The 15,705-nt window shown below is 41.5% G+C and overlaps 12 non-coding genes across 12 annotated transcripts; all 12 read right to left on the bottom strand.

The window, feature by feature from the left end:
• Positions 1 to 1,032: 1,032 nt before the first annotated feature.
• On the bottom strand, positions 1,033 to 1,123 carry TRNAR-UCU (transfer RNA arginine (anticodon UCU)). The gene is given in 2 exon segments: positions 1,033 to 1,068; positions 1,087 to 1,123. It is a non-coding gene; the product is annotated as a tRNA-Arg (tRNA).
• Positions 1,124 to 1,450: 327 nt separating this feature from the next.
• Positions 1,451 to 1,523, bottom strand: TRNAK-UUU (transfer RNA lysine (anticodon UUU)). The gene has a single exon. It is a non-coding gene; the product is annotated as a tRNA-Lys (tRNA).
• A 1,518-nt stretch (positions 1,524 to 3,041) lies between these two features.
• Positions 3,042 to 3,132, bottom strand: TRNAR-UCU (transfer RNA arginine (anticodon UCU)). Its single transcript is given in 2 exon segments — positions 3,042 to 3,077; positions 3,096 to 3,132. It is a non-coding gene; the product is annotated as a tRNA-Arg (tRNA).
• A 327-nt stretch (positions 3,133 to 3,459) lies between these two features.
• TRNAK-UUU (transfer RNA lysine (anticodon UUU)) lies at positions 3,460 to 3,532 on the bottom strand. The gene has a single exon. It is a non-coding gene; the product is annotated as a tRNA-Lys (tRNA).
• A 1,936-nt stretch (positions 3,533 to 5,468) lies between these two features.
• On the bottom strand, positions 5,469 to 5,541 carry TRNAK-UUU (transfer RNA lysine (anticodon UUU)). Its single transcript has one exon. It is a non-coding gene; the product is annotated as a tRNA-Lys (tRNA).
• A 1,514-nt stretch (positions 5,542 to 7,055) lies between these two features.
• TRNAR-UCU (transfer RNA arginine (anticodon UCU)) lies at positions 7,056 to 7,146 on the bottom strand. Its single transcript is given in 2 exon segments — positions 7,056 to 7,091; positions 7,110 to 7,146. It is a non-coding gene; the product is annotated as a tRNA-Arg (tRNA).
• Positions 7,147 to 7,473: 327 nt separating this feature from the next.
• On the bottom strand, positions 7,474 to 7,546 carry TRNAR-UCU (transfer RNA arginine (anticodon UCU)). Its single transcript has one exon. It is a non-coding gene; the product is annotated as a tRNA-Arg (tRNA).
• Positions 7,547 to 9,059: 1,513 nt separating this feature from the next.
• On the bottom strand, positions 9,060 to 9,150 carry TRNAR-UCU (transfer RNA arginine (anticodon UCU)). Its single transcript is given in 2 exon segments — positions 9,060 to 9,094; positions 9,114 to 9,150. It is a non-coding gene; the product is annotated as a tRNA-Arg (tRNA).
• Positions 9,151 to 9,477: 327 nt separating this feature from the next.
• TRNAK-UUU (transfer RNA lysine (anticodon UUU)) lies at positions 9,478 to 9,550 on the bottom strand. Its single transcript has one exon. It is a non-coding gene; the product is annotated as a tRNA-Lys (tRNA).
• Positions 9,551 to 11,064: 1,514 nt separating this feature from the next.
• Positions 11,065 to 11,155, bottom strand: TRNAR-UCU (transfer RNA arginine (anticodon UCU)). Its single transcript is given in 2 exon segments — positions 11,065 to 11,100; positions 11,119 to 11,155. It is a non-coding gene; the product is annotated as a tRNA-Arg (tRNA).
• Positions 11,156 to 11,482: 327 nt separating this feature from the next.
• TRNAK-UUU (transfer RNA lysine (anticodon UUU)) lies at positions 11,483 to 11,555 on the bottom strand. Its single transcript has one exon. It is a non-coding gene; the product is annotated as a tRNA-Lys (tRNA).
• Positions 11,556 to 13,069: 1,514 nt separating this feature from the next.
• On the bottom strand, positions 13,070 to 13,160 carry TRNAR-UCU (transfer RNA arginine (anticodon UCU)). Its single transcript is given in 2 exon segments — positions 13,070 to 13,105; positions 13,124 to 13,160. It is a non-coding gene; the product is annotated as a tRNA-Arg (tRNA).
• Between the last annotated feature and the right edge of the window lie 2,545 nt (positions 13,161 to 15,705).

Here is a 15,705-nt window from a genome sequence, read left to right as displayed (position 1 = left end):
TCTGTTTAAGTAGACTTTCTTTCACTGCCATTTTGGTAAATGTTTCTGGTGATGCAGACGCAGGCATTGCTTGTTACTGTTTCAATTAGTTATAAAATAAGAGGAGGGATACAATTGACCCAGCTGGTGTTTGAACACAAAGCCTTTGAATGCTTTTGCTACATTCGTCTAGGACTCCAAGCCGCTATCCATTGCACTAGAGATCCGACCTGATTCAACACGGTGATCAAAGATTCACAAATAAAAAGATGACCTATCAGCTGTTGACCAACTTTATCAAGTTAATCGGACACTACCTTATATTTTGAACATTGAATTGGGTAAAAGATAATCAACATGTCAAACTACATGATACAGTTTGGGTAAGTCTTCTTAACCCTTGTCAAAGAATGTAGAAGACAGATGGGTATGTAATGACTTGATTAAGACTTTTTTGAAACATCTCTAATAGGACTCCCCATTCATTGGATCCTGAAAAGAGTATGCAATTGATATACCTTTTCTTTAACCAAGCCGCCTGAACAGGGACTTGAACCCTGGGCCCTCAGATTAAAAGTCTGATGCTCTCCCGGCTGAGCTATCCAGGCTCGGAGAGGTCGCTCCACAAAATGACCTTATCAACATTTGGAAGTGTCCCAACTATCACTACGTTTCTTAAGATGGTTGCCGGTATTAAGTACTGAATACGCGGAATATAATAATGAATTGGTACTTCAAGCATTTGAAATCTCTTCAGTAAATTTAACCTTATTGTAAGTCCTGAAATTGCTACTATCTCATTTTTTTTGCTGACTTAGAAGTCATATGTTTTTATTGACATTGTAAAATTAAGGAAGGGCCCAAAATCTTACTTCTGAGTAAATTACATTTTCATAAGTACAGCTGCCAATTTCCTCTTCTGCAAAGATTGCGTAATTTGAATAGTATCTATTTAAAATAGACTTCCTTTCACTGCCCTTTTTGGTGAAGCAGAAGCATGCATGCACTGTTTATTACTCTTTTAAACAGTTATGAAATAAATAGGGATAAAACTGACTCTGGTGGGATTCGAACCCACAACCTTTGAATATCTTTTTTACATTCACCTAGAAGTCCAATGCGCTATCCATTGCACCACAGAGCCAATACGCTCTGATTAGGTGCAGAGATATTCTGAAATGAAATAATGTTGATCAGCTTTATAAAGTTCATTTGATACTATAACCATGGATTTATTTTGAAAATTGAATTGGGGAAATTATATTCACCGTCTCAAGTTACATGATACCTTAGGTAAGTCTACGTACGACTTAAGTTTAGTCAAATGGCACATGATATATGAGGCAGATGTGCATTTCACAACTCCATGAAAGACGTTTTTGCAATTTTAGTAATGGAATATCTTATTCGTCATGCAGGGGAACACAAAAAGAGCATCCAATTAGAGTAATTTTTCTTTAAAGTAAGCAACCGCCTGAACAGGGACTTGAACCCTGGACCCTCAGATTAAAAGTCTGATGCTCTACCGACTGAGCTATCCAGGCTCTGCTATACTCTGTCTTAAAATCAGCTAAACAAATGTGGACGTACATTGACCTACACTCTATGTATTAATATGGTTACATATATTAGCAATCAAATTTGTAGAGTTTAATAACAAATTGATGTTTTAACCCCTTCCATGCTCATGACGAGCTCAGCTCGTCGTGCAGTACACTTGTTGTGTGCTTATGACGAGCTGAGCTCGTCATGAACAATGGATTTACAGATCATTCAGCACAGGAGGAAAATCTCCTGTAGCATTGAAGGTGTTAAGCATTTGAAATTTCAGCAGCACACGTAATCCATTTTAAATCCTGAAATTTGTACTATCTCATTTCGGCTGACTTAGAAATCATGTGTCTAAAATGACATTGTGAAATCAATAAAGTGCCAAATACTATTACTACCTACTAAATTACATTTTCAGCAGTATCTTTGGGAATTTCCTCTTGGGCATAGATTATGCAATGTTTTCAAAGCAAACAGTCTCTGTTTAAGTAGACTTTCTTTCACTGCCATTTTGGTAAATGTTTCTGGTGATGCAGACGCAGGCATTGCTTGTTACTGTTTCAATTAGTTATAAAATAGGAGGAGGGATAAAATTGACCCAGCTGGTGTTTGAACACAAAGCCTTTGAATGCTTTTGCTACATTCGTCTAGGACTCCAAGCCGCTATCCATTGCACTAGAGATCCGACCTGATTCAACACGGTGATCAGAGATTCACAAATAAAAAGATGACCTATCAGCTGTTGACCAACTTTATCAAGTTAATCGGACACTACCGTACATTTTGAACATTGAATTGGGTAAAAGATAATCAACATGTCAAACTACATGATACAGTTTGGGTAAGTCTTCTTAACCCTTGTCAAAGAATGTAGAAGACAGATGGGTATGTAATGACTTGATTAAGACTTTTTTGAAACATCTCTAATAGGACTCCCCATTCATTGGATCCTGAAAAGAGTATGCAATTGATATACCTTTTCTTTAACCAAGCCGCCTGAACAGGGACTTGAACCCTGGGCCCTCAGATTAAAAGTCTGATGGTCTCCCGGCTGAGCTATCCAGGCTCAGAGAGGTCGCTCCACAAAATGACCTTATCAACATTTGGAAGTGTCCCAACTATCACTACGTTTCTTAAGATGGTTGCCGGTATTAAGTACTGAATACGCGGAATATAATAATGAATTGGTACTTCAAGCATTTGAAATCTCTTCAGTAAATTTAACCTTATTGTAAGTCCTGAAATTGCTACTATCTCATTTTTTTTGCTGACTTAGAAGTCATATGTTTTTATTGACATTGTAAAATTAAGGAAGTGCCCAAAATCTTACTTCTGAGTAAATTACATTTTCATAAGTACAGCTGCCAATTTCCTCTTCTGCAAAGATTGCGTAATTTGAATAGTATCTATTTAAAATAGACTTCCTTTCACTGCCCTTTTTGGTGAAGCAGAAGCATGCATGCACTGTTTATTACTCTTTTAAACAGTTATGAAATAAATAGGGATAAAACTGACTCTGGTGGGATTCGAACCCACAACCTTTGAATATCTTTTTTACATTCACCTAGAAGTCCAATGCGCTATCCATTGCGCCACAGAGCCAATACGCTCTGATTAGGTGCGGAGATATTCTGAAATGAAATAATGTTGATCAGCTTTATAAAGTTCATTTGATACTATAACCATGGATTTATTTTGAATATTGAATTGGGGAAATTATATTCACCGTCTCAAGTTACATGATACCTTAGGTAAGTCTACGTACGACTTAAGTTTAGTCAAATGGCACATGATATATGAGGCAGATGTGCATTTCACAACTCCATGAAAGACGTTTTTGCAATTTTAGTAATGGAATATCTTATTCGTCATGCAGGGGAACACAAAAAGAGCATCCAATTAGAGTAATTTTTCTTTAAAGGAAGCAACCGCCTGAACAGGGACTTGAACCCTGGACCCTCAGATTAAAAGTCTGATGCTCTACCGACTGAGCTATCCAGGCTCTGCTATACTCTGTCTTAAAATCAGCTAAACAAATGTGGACGTACACTGACCTACACTGTATGTATTAATATGGTTACATATATTAGCAATCAAATTTGTAGAGTTTAATAACAAATTGATGTTTTAACCCCTTCCATGCTCATGACGAGCTCAGCTCGTCGTGCAGTACACTTGTCGTGTGCTTATGACGAGCTGAGCTCGTCATGAACAATGGATTTACAGATCATTCAGCACAGGAGGAAAATCTCCTGTAGCATTGAAGGTGTTAAGCATTTGAAATTTCAGCAGCACACGTAATCCATTTTAAATCCTGAAATTTGTACTATCTCATTTCGGCTGACTTAGAAATCATGTGTCTAAAATGACATTGTGAAATCAATTTAGTGCCAAATACTATTACTACCTACTAAATTACATTTTCAGCAGTATCTTTGGGAATTTCCTCTTGGGCATAGATTATGCAATGTTTTCAAAGCAAACAGTCTCTGTTTAAGTAGACTTTCTTTCACTGCCATTTTGGTAAATGTTTCTGGTGATGCAGACGCAGGCATTGCTTGTTACTGTTTCAATTAGTTATAAAATAAGAGGAGGGATACAATTGACCCAGCTGGTGTTTGAACACAAAGCCTTTGAATGCTTTTGCTACATTCGTCTAGGACTCCAAGCCGCTATCCATTGCACTAGAGATCCGACCTGATTCAACACGGTGATCAGAGATTCACAAATAAAAAGATGACCTATCAGCTGTTGACCAACTTTATCAAGTTAATCGGACACTACCTTATATTTTGAACATTGAATTGGGTAAAAGATAATCAACATGTCAAACTACATGATACAGTTTGGGTAAGTCTTCTTAACCCTTGTCAAAGAATGTAGAAGACAGATGGGTATGTAATGACTTGATTAAGACTTTTTTGAAACATCTCTAATAGGACTCCCCATTCATTGGATCCTGAAAAGAGTATGCAATTGATATACCTTTTCTTTAACCAAGCCGCCTGAACAGGGACTTGAACCCTGGGCCCTCAGATTAAAAGTGTGATGCTCTCCCGACTGAGCTATCCAGGCTCGGAGAGGGCGCTCCACAAAATGACCTTATCAACATTTGGAAGTGTCCCAACTATCACTACGTTTCTCAAGATGGTTGCCGGTATTAAGTACTGAATACGCGGAATATAATAATGAATTGGTACTTCAAGCATTTGAAATCTCTTCAGTAAATTTAACCTTATTGTAAGTCCTGAAATTGCTACTATCTCATTTTTTTTGCTGACTTAGAAGTCATATGTTTTTATTGACATTGTACAATTAATGAAGGGCCCAAAATCTTACTTCTGAGTAAATTACATTTTCATAAGTACAGCTGCCAATTTCCTCTTCTGCAAAGATTGCGTAATTTGAATAGTATCTATTTAAAATAGACTTCCTTTCACTGCCCTTTTTGGTGAAGCAGAAGCATGCATGCACTGTTTATTACTCTTTTAAACATTTATGAAATAAATAGGGATAAAACTGACTCTGGTGGGATTCGAAACCACAACCTTTGAATATATTTTTTACATTCACCTAGAAGTCCAATGCGCTATCCATTGCACCACAGAGCCAATACGCTCTGATTAGGTGCAGAGATATTCTGAAATGAAATAATGTTGATCAGCTTTATAAAGTTCATTTGATACTATAACCATGGATTTATTTTGAATATTGAATTGGGGAAATTATATTCACCGTCTCAAGTTACATGATACCTTAGGTAAGTCTACGTACGACTTAAGTTTAGTCAAATGGCACATGATATATGAGGCAGATGTGCATTTCACAACTCCATGAAAGACGTTTTTGCAATTTTAGTAATGGAATATCTTATTCGTCATGCAGGGGAACACAAAAAGAGCATCCAATTAGAGTAATTTTTCTTTAAAGGAAGCAACCGCCTGAACAGGGACTTGAACCCTGGACCCTCAGATTAAAAGTCTGATGCTCTACCGACTGAGCTATTCAGGCTCTGCTATACTCTGTCTTAAAATCAGCTAAACAAATGTGGACGTACACTGACCTACACTCTATGTATTAATATGGTTACATATATTAGCAATCAAATTTGTAGAGTTTAATAACAAATTGATGTTTTAACCCCTTCCATGCTCATGACGAGCTCAGCTCGTCGTGCAGTACACTTGTCGTGTGCTTATGACGAGCTGAGCTCGTCATGAACAATGGATTTACAGATCATTCAGCACAGGAGGAAAATCTCCTGTAGCATTGAAGGTGTTAAGCATTTGAAATTTCAGCAGCACACGTAATCCATTTTAAATCCTGAAATTTGGACTATCTCATTTTCGGCTGACTTAGAAATCATGTGTCTAAAATGACATTGTGAAATCAATAAAGTGCCAAATACTATTACTACCTACTAAATTACATTTTCAGCAGTATCTTTGGGAATTTCCTCTTGGGCATAGATTATGCAATGTTTTCAAAGCAAACAGTCTCTGTTTAAGTAGACTTTCTTTCACTGCCATTTTGGTAAATGTTTCTGGTGATGCAGACCCAGGCATTGCTTGTTACTGTTTCAATTAGTTATAAAATAAGAGGAGGGATAAAATTGACCCAGCTGGTGTTTGAACACAAAGCCTTTGAATGCTTTTGCTACATTTGTCTAGGACTCCAAGCCGCTATCCATTGCACTAGAGTTCTGACCTGATTCAACAGGGTGATCAGAGATTCACAAATAAAAAGATGACCTATCAGCTGTTGACCAACTTTATCAAGTTAATCGGACACTACCTTACATTTTGAACATTGAATTGGGTAAAAGATAATCAACAAACTACATGATACAGTTTGGGTAAGTCTTCTTAACCCTTGTCAAAGAATGTAGAAGACAGATGGGTATGTAATGACTTGATTAAGACTTTTTTGAAACATCTCTAATAGGACTCCCCATTCATTGGATCCTGAAAAGAGTATGCAATTGATATACCTTTTCTTTAACCAAGCCGCCTGAACAGGGACTTGAACCCTGGGCCCTCAGATTAAAAGACTGATGCTCTCCCGACTGAGCTATCCAGGCTCGGAGAGGTCGCTCCACAAAATGACCTTATCAACATTTGGAAGTGTCCCAACTATCACTACGTTTCTCAAGATGGTTGCCGGTATTAAGTACTGAATACGCGGAATATAATAATGAATTGGTACTTCAAGCATTTGAAATCTCTTCAGTAAATTTAACCTTATTGTAAGTCCTGAAATTGCTACTATCTCATTTTTTTTGCTGACTTAGAAGTCATATGTTTTTATTGACATTGTAAAATTAATGAAGGGCCCAAAATCTTACTTCTGAGTAAATTACATTTTCATAAGTACAGCTGCCAATTTCCTCTTCTGCAAAGATTGCGTAATTTGAATAGTATCTATTTAAAATAGACTTCCTTTCACTGCCCTTTTTGGTGAAGCAGAAGCATGCATGCACTGTTTATTACTCTTTTAAACATTTATGAAATAAATAGGGATAAAACTGACTCTGGTGGGATTCGAACCCACAACCTTTGAATATATTTTTTACATTCACCTAGAAGTCCAATGCGCTATCCATTGCACCACAGAGCCAATACGCTCTGATTAGGTGCAGAGATATTCTGAAATGAAATAATGTTGATCAGCTTTATAAAGTTCATTTGATACTATAACCATGGATTTATTTTGAATATTGAATTGGGGAAATTATATTCACCGTCTCAAGTTACATGATACCTTAGGTAAGTCTACGTACGACTTAAGTTTAGTCTAATGGCACATGATATATGAGGCAGATGTGCATTTCACAACTCCATGAAAGACGTTTTTGCAATTTTAGTAATGGAATATCTTATTCGTCATGCAGGGGAACACAAAAAGAGCATCCAATTAGAGTAATTTTTCTTTAAAGGAAGGAACCGCCTGAACAGGGACTTGAACCCTGGACCCTCAGATTAGAAGTCTGATGCTCTACCGACTGAGCTATCCAGGCTCTGCTATACTCTGTCTTAAAATCAGCTAAACAAATGTGGACGTACACTGACCTACACTCTGTGTATTAATATGGTTACATATATTAGCAATCAAATTTGTAGAGTTTAATAACAAATTGATGTTTTAACCCCTTCCATGCTCATGACGAGCTCAGCTCGTCGTGCAGTACACTTGTCGTGTGCTTATGACGAGCTGAGCTCGTCATGAACAATGGATTTACAGATCATTCAGCACAGGAGGAAAATCTCCTGTAGCATTGAAGGTGTTAAGCATTTGAAATTTCAGCAGCACACGTAATCCATTTTAAATCCTGAAATTTGGACTATCTCATTTTCGGCTGACTTAGAAATCATGTGTCAAAAATGACATTGTGAAATCAATAAAGTGCCAAATACTATTACTACCTACTAAATTACATTTTCAGCAGTATCTTTGGGAATTTCCTCTTGGGCATAGATTATGCAATGTTTTCAAAGCAAACAGTCTCTGTTTAAGTAGACTTTCTTTCACTGCCATTTTGGTAAATGTTTCTGGTGATGCAGACGCAGGCATTGCTTGTTACTGTTTCAATTAGTTATAAAATAAGAGGAGGGATAAAATTGACCCAGCTGGTGTTTGAACACAAAGCCTTTGAATGCTTTTGCTACATTCGTCTAGGACTCCAAGCCGCTATCCATTGCACTAGAGATCCGACCTGATTCAACACGGTGATCAGAGATTCACAAATAAAAAGATGACCTATCAGCTGTTGACCAACTTTATCAAGTTAATCGGACACTACCTTACATTTTGAACATTGAATTGGGTAAAAGATAATCAACAAACTACATGATACAGTTTGGGTAAGTCTTCTTAACCCTTGTCAAAGAATGTAGAAGACAGATGGGTATGTAATGACTTGATGAGGACTTTTTTGAAACATCTCTAATGGGACTCCCCATTCATTGGATCCTGAAAAGAGTATGCAATTGATATACCTTTTCTTTAACCAAGCCGCCTGAACAGGGACTTGAACCCTGGGCCCTCAGATTAAAAGTCTGATGCTCTCTCGACTGAGCTATCCAGGCTCGTAGAGGGCGCTCCACAAAATGACCTTATCAACATTTGGAAGTGTCCCAACTATCACTACGTTTCTTAAGATGGTTGCCGGTATTAAGTACTGAATACGCGGAATATAATAATGAATTGGTACTTCAAGCATTTGAAATCTCTTCAGTAAATTTAACCTTATTGTAAGTCCTGAAATTGCTACTATCTCATTTTTTTGCTGACTTAGAATTCATATGTTTTTATTGACATTGTAAAATTAAGGAAGGGCCCAAAATCTTACTTCTGAGTAAATTACATTTTCATAAGTACAGCTGCCAATTTCCTCTTCTGCAAAGATTGCGTAACTTGAATAGTATCTATTTAAAATAGACTTCCTTTCACTGCCCTTTTTAATGAAGCAGAAGCATGCATGCACTGTTTATTACTCTTTTAAACAGTTATGAAATAAATAGGGATAAAAGTGACTCTGGTGGGATTCGAACCCACAACCTTTGAATATCTTTTTTACATTCACCTAGAAGTCAAATGCGCTATCCATTGCGCCACAGAGCCAATACACTCTGATGAGGTGCAGAGATATTCTGAAATGAAATAATGTTGATCAGCTTTATAAAGTTCATTTGATACTATAACCATGGATTTATTTTGAATATTGAATTGGGGAAATTATATTCACCGTCTCAAGTTACATGATACCTTAGGTAAATCTACGTACGACTTAAGTTTAGTCAAATGGCACATGATATATGAGGCAGATGTGCATTTCACAACTCCATGAAAGACGTTTTTGCAATTTTAGTAATGGAATATCTTATTCGTCATGCAGGGGAACACAAAAAGAGCATCCAATTAGAGTAATTTTTCTTTAAAGGAAGCAACCGCCTGAACAGGGACTTGAACCCTGGACCCTCAGATTAAAAGTCTGATGCTCTACCGACTGAGCTATCCAGGCTCTGCTATACTCTGTCTTAAAATCAGCTAAACAAATGTGGACGTACACTGACCTACACTCTGTGTATTAATATGGTTACATATATTAGCAATCAAATTTGTAGAGTTTAATAACAAATTGATGTTTTAACCCCTTCCATGCTCATGACGAGCTCAGCTCGTCGTGCAGTACACTTGTCGTGTGCTTATGACGAGCTGAGCTCGTCATGAACAATGGATTTACAGATCATTCAGCACAGGAGGAAAATCTCCTGTAGCATTGAAGGTGTTAAGCATTTGAAATTTCAGCAGCACACGTAATCCATTTTAAATCCTGAAATTTGTACTATCTCATTTTCGGCTGACTTAGAAATCATGTGTCTAAAATGACATTGTGAAATCAATAAAGTGCCAAATACTATTACTACCTACTAAATTACATTTTCAGCAGTATCTTTGGGAATTTCCTCTTGGGCATAGATTATGCAATGTTTTCAAAGCAAACAGTCTCTGTTTAAGTAGACTTTCTTTCACTGCCATTTTGGTAAATGTTTCTGGTGATGCAGACGCAGGCATTGCTTGTTACTGTTTCAATTAGTTATAAAATAAGAGGAGGGATAAAATTGACCCAGCTGGTGTTTGAACACAAAGCCTTTGAATGCTTTTGCTACATTTGTCTAGGACTCCAAGCCGCTATCCATTGCACTAGAGTTCTGACCTGATTCAACAGGGTGATCAGAGATTCACAAATAAAAAGATGACCTATCAGCTGTTGACCAACTTTATCAAGTTAATCGGACACTACCTTACATTTTGAACATTGAATTGGGTAAAAGATAATCAACAAACTACATGATACAGTTTGGGTAAGTCTTCTTAACCCTTGTCAAAGAATGTAGAAGACAGATGGGTATGTAATGACTTGATTAAGACTTTTTTGAAACATCTCTAATAGGACTCCCCATTCATTGGATCCTGAAAAGAGTATGCAATTGATATACCTTTTCTTTAACCAAGCCGCCTGAACAGGGACTTGAACCCTGGGCCCTCAGATTAAAAGACTGATGCTCTCCCGACTGAGCTATCCAGGCTCGGAGAGGTCGCTCCACAAAATGACCTTATCAACATTTGGAAGTGTCCCAACTATCACTACGTTTCTCAAGATGGTTGCCGGTATTAAGTACTGAATACGCGGAATATAATAATGAATTGGTACTTCAAGCATTTGAAATCTCTTCAGTAAATTTAACCTTATTGTAAGTCCTGAAATTGCTACTATCTCATTTTTTTTGCTGACTTAGAAGTCATATGTTTTTATTGACATTGTAAAATTAATGAAGGGCCCAAAATCTTACTTCTGAGTAAATTACATTTTCATAAGTACAGCTGCCAATTTCCTCTTCTGCAAAGATTGCGTAATTTGAATAGTATCTATTTAAAATAGACTTCCTTTCACTGCCCTTTTTGGTGAAGCAGAAGCATGCATGCACTGTTTATTACTCTTTTAAACATTTATGAAATAAATAGGGATAAAACTGACTCTGGTGGGATTCGAACCCACAACCTTTGAATATATTTTTTACATTCACCTAGAAGTCCAATGCGCTATCCATTGCACCACAGAGCCAATACGCTCTGATTAGGTGCAGAGATATTCTGAAATGAAATAATGTTGATCAGCTTTATAAAGTTCATTTGATACTATAACCATGGATTTATTTTGAATATTGAATTGGGGAAATTATATTCACCGTCTCAAGTTACATGATACCTTAGGTAAGTCTACGTACGACTTAAGTTTAGTCTAATGGCACATGATATATGAGGCAGATGTGCATTTCACAACTCCATGAAAGACGTTTTTGCAATTTTAGTAATGGAATATCTTATTCGTCATGCAGGGGAACACAAAAAGAGCATCCAATTAGAGTAATTTTTCTTTAAAGGAAGGAACCGCCTGAACAGGGACTTGAACCCTGGACCCTCAGATTAAAAGTCTGATGCTCTACCGACTGAGCTATCCAGGCTCTGCTATACTCTGTCTTAAAATCAGCTAAACAAATGTGGACGTACACTGACCTACACTCTGTGTATTAATATGGTTACATATATTAGCAATCAAATTTGTAGAGTTTAATAACAAATTGATGTTTTAACCCCTTCCATGCTCATGACGAGCTCAGCTCGTCGTGCAGTACACTTGTCGTGTGCTTATGACGAGCTGAGCTCGTCATGAACAATGGATTTACAGATCATTCAGCACAGGAGGAAAATCTCCTGTAGCATTGAAGGTGTTAAGCATTTGAAATTTCAGCAGCACACGTAATCCATTTTAAATCCTGAAATTTGGACTATCTCATTTTCGGCTGACTTAGAAATCATGTGTCAAAAATGACATTGTGAAATCAATAAAGTGCCAAATACTATTACTACCTACTAAATTACATTTTCAGCAGTATCTTTGGGAATTTCCTCTTGGGCATAGATTATGCAATGTTTTCAAAGCAAACAGTCTCTGTTTAAGTAGACTTTCTTTCACTGCCATTTTGGTAAATGTTTCTGGTGATGCAGACGCAGGCATTGCTTGTTACTGTTTCAATTAGTTATAAAATAAGAGGAGGGATAAAATTGACCCAGCTGGTGTTTGAACACAAAGCCTTTGAATGCTTTTGCTACATTCGTCTAGGACTCCAAGCCGCTATCCATTGCACTAGAGATCCGACCTGATTCAACACGGTGATCAGAGATTCACAAATAAAAAGATGACCTATCAGCTGTTGACCAACTTTATCAAGTTAATCGGACACTACCTTACATTTTGAACATTGAATTGGGTAAAAGATAATCAACAAACTACATGATACAGTTTGGGTAAGTCTTCTTAACCCTTGTCAAAGAATGTAGAAGACAGATGGGTATGTAATGACTTGATTAAGACTTTTTTGAAACATCTCTAATAGGACTCCCCATTCATTGGATCCTGAAAAGAGTATGCAATTGATATACCTTTTCTTTAACCAAGCCGCCTGAACAGGGACTTGAACCCTGGGCCCTCAGATTAAAAGTCTGATGCTCTCTCGACTGAGCTATCCAGGCTCGGAGAGGGCACTCCACAAAATGACCTTATCAACATTTGGAAGTGTCCCAACTATCACTACGTTTCTTAAGATGGTTGCCGGTATTAAGTACTGAATACGCGGAATATAATAATGAATTGGTACTTCAAGCATTTGAAATCTCTTCAGTAAATTTAACCTTATTGTAAGTCCTGAAATTGCTACTATCTCATTTTTTTTGCTGACTTAGAATTCATATGTTTTTATTGACATTGTAAAATTAAGGAAGGGCCCAAAATCTTACTTCTGAGTAAATTACATTTTCATAAGTACAGCTGCCAATTTCCTCTTCTGCAAAGATTGCGTAACTTGAATAGTATCTATTTAAAATAGACTTCCTTTCACTGCCCTTTTTGGTGAAGCAGAAGCATGCATGCACTGTTTATTACTCTTTTAAACAGTTATGAAATAAATAGGGATAAAACTGACTCTGGTGGGATTCGAACCCACAACCTTTGAATATCTTTTTTACATTCACTTAGAAGTCCAATGCGCTATCCATTGCGCTACAGAGCCAATACACTCTGATGAGGTGCAGAGATATTCTGAAATGAAATAATGTTGATCAGCTTTATAAAGTTCATTTGATACTATAACCATGGATTTATTTTGAATATTGAATTGGGGAAATTATATTCACCGTCTCAAGTTACATGATACCTTAGGTCAGGGGTCTTCAAACCAGTCCTGGCGCCCCGTATCCATGCCAGATTTTTGGGATATCCCCATCTGGTGACCACGGTTCGATCCCCGGCACCGGCGGCAGATTAGCCCAGCACCAGGTGACTCTGGGAAATAGCTGGCGCCGCGGCTAGGGCGGCTGACTCCGGAATCTGGAGATTTTTTTATTTAAGGTTTTTGTAGAGCGCGTAGTAACCCTCGAGCATCCCAGAGATCAGGGTTCGATCCCCTGCACCGGCCGCAGATTAGCCCAGCACCACGTGACTCTGGGAAGTAGCTGGCGCCGCGGCTAGGGAGGCTGACTCCGGAATCTGGAGATCACGGTTCGATCCCCGGCACCGGCGGCAGATTAGCCCAGCACCAGGTGACTCTGGGAAATAGCTGGCGCCGCGGCTAGGGCGGCTGACTCCGGAATCTGGAGATTTTTTTTTATTTAAGGTTTTTGTAGAGCGCGTAGTAACCCTCGAGCATCCCAGAGATCAGGGTTCGATCCCCGGCACCGGCCGCAGATTAGTCCAGCACCATGTGACTCTGGGCAATAGCTTGCTTAATCTTCCCGACGGCCCCTAGCGCCTAGAGACCCTTACGGGTGATTGTGCGCCTTACAAATGTGGATTATTATTATTATTATTATTATTATTTGGGCCGATTCCGATCCGGTTCGTAAAAGCACATCTGCCCGAATCTGTCGGACAACCACGTACGCCCGGGAGAGGACTGCCCGGGACCCGTGGAGCCCGTCCTGGTCACTCTGACCTGCCATCGGCCTGGAGAAGGGAGCGCCGGACGCCCGGGGGGAGGACTGCCCGGGACCCGTGGAGCCCGTCCTGGGCACTCTGACCTGCCGTCGGCCCGGGGAAGGGAGCCCCGGACGCCCGGGGGGAGGACTGCCCGGGACCCATGGATCCCGTCCTGGGCACTCTGACATGCCGACGGCCCGGGGAAGGGAGCCCCGGACGCCCGGGGGAGGACTGACCGGGACCCGTGGAACTCGTCCTGGGCACTCTGACATGCCGCTGACCCGGGGAAGGGAACCCCGGACGCCCGGGAACTGTGGAGCCCGTCCTGGGCACTCTGACAAGCCGTCGGACCGGGGAAGGGAGCCCCGGACGCACGGGACCCATGGAGCCTGTCCTGGGAACTCCGGCATGCCGTTGGCCTGGGGAAGGGAGTCCCAGATACCCGGGACCCGTGGAGCCCGTCATGGGCACTCTGACAAGCCGGTGTCCCGGGGAAGGGAGCCCCGGACGCCCGGGACTCGTGGAGCCCGTCCTGGGCACTCTGGCATGCCGTTGGCCTGGGGAAGGGAGCCCCGGACGCCCGGGGCCCGTGGAGCCCATCCTGGGCACTTTGACATGCCGTTGGCCTGGGGAAGGGAGCCCCTGACGCCCGGGGGGGGGAGGACTGCCAGGGACCCGTGGAGCCCGTCCTGGGCACTTTGACCTGCCGTTGGCCTGGAGATGGAAGCCCCGGATGCCTGGGGGAGGACTGCCCGGGACATATGGAGCCCGTCCCGGGCACTTTTGCATGCCGTCGGCAGGGATGGAGCCCCGGACGCCCGGGGGACGACTGCCCAAGAGCCATGGAGCCCGTCCTGGGCAATTTGACAAGCCGTTGGCCTGGAGGAAGGAAGCCCCGGGTGGCCTAGGGAGGTGTTACCCAGGCATAGCCCATCTGGTCCCCCTAGCAGAGAACCACCAGCCTTGGAGGGGTGTCCGGGCGTACCCTGTCCCTAGTAATCCGGAGGGAAATTACCTGACTTTCTTGCAATCTGTGCACACGAGGTGACAGAGGGGACCCAAGGCGCAAAAGTACCCGACCTCCTGGAGCCCTCGCTGGGATCCGGGAGGCGAATGGCACCTCATCATGACTTCCAGGGCGACCAGATGGCCGAGGCGAGAGGGGCGACCAGATGGCTCTGGGGCTGCAGGGTTCCGGGGGCTGCAGAGCTGCAGGTCTCTGGGGCTGCAGGGCTCCGGGGCTTCAGGCCTCCCCGGGCCCTGATGGACCCTCCGTCCCGGGCGCCTCCGACCCCCGGCCGGCTTGCAGGACGGAGGGGGGATTCCCGCACCACTGGGCCCTGCCGGGCGGGGCTCAAGCCCCAGGCCCGGTCCCCGGCCCCAGTCCCGGCTTTCCGAACCATATGCCGGGCCGGGGAGAGCCTCCCCTGGGCCCCCGGTGGACCCTCCGTCCCGGGCGCCCCGGACCCCCGGCCGGATTGCTGGACGGAGGGGTACCAGCACCCTCGGGGCCTGGCCAGATGGAGTTCAAGCCCCGGGTCTGGTCCCACCTTCCGAACCCTAGCCAGGCTGGGGAGAGCCTCCCCGGGAACCGGTGGAGCCCCGTCCCCAGCGCACGGACCCACTGGTGGCCTGGTGGA

The sequence above is a fragment of the Lissotriton helveticus genome, chromosome 1_1 (assembly GCF_964261635.1).
Source record: "Lissotriton helveticus chromosome 1_1, aLisHel1.1, whole genome shotgun sequence".
Taxonomy (NCBI): domain Eukaryota; kingdom Metazoa; phylum Chordata; class Amphibia; order Caudata; family Salamandridae; genus Lissotriton; species Lissotriton helveticus.
The sequence above is the reverse complement of the archived record's forward strand: the minus strand, read 5'-3'. Positions and strand labels throughout refer to the sequence as shown.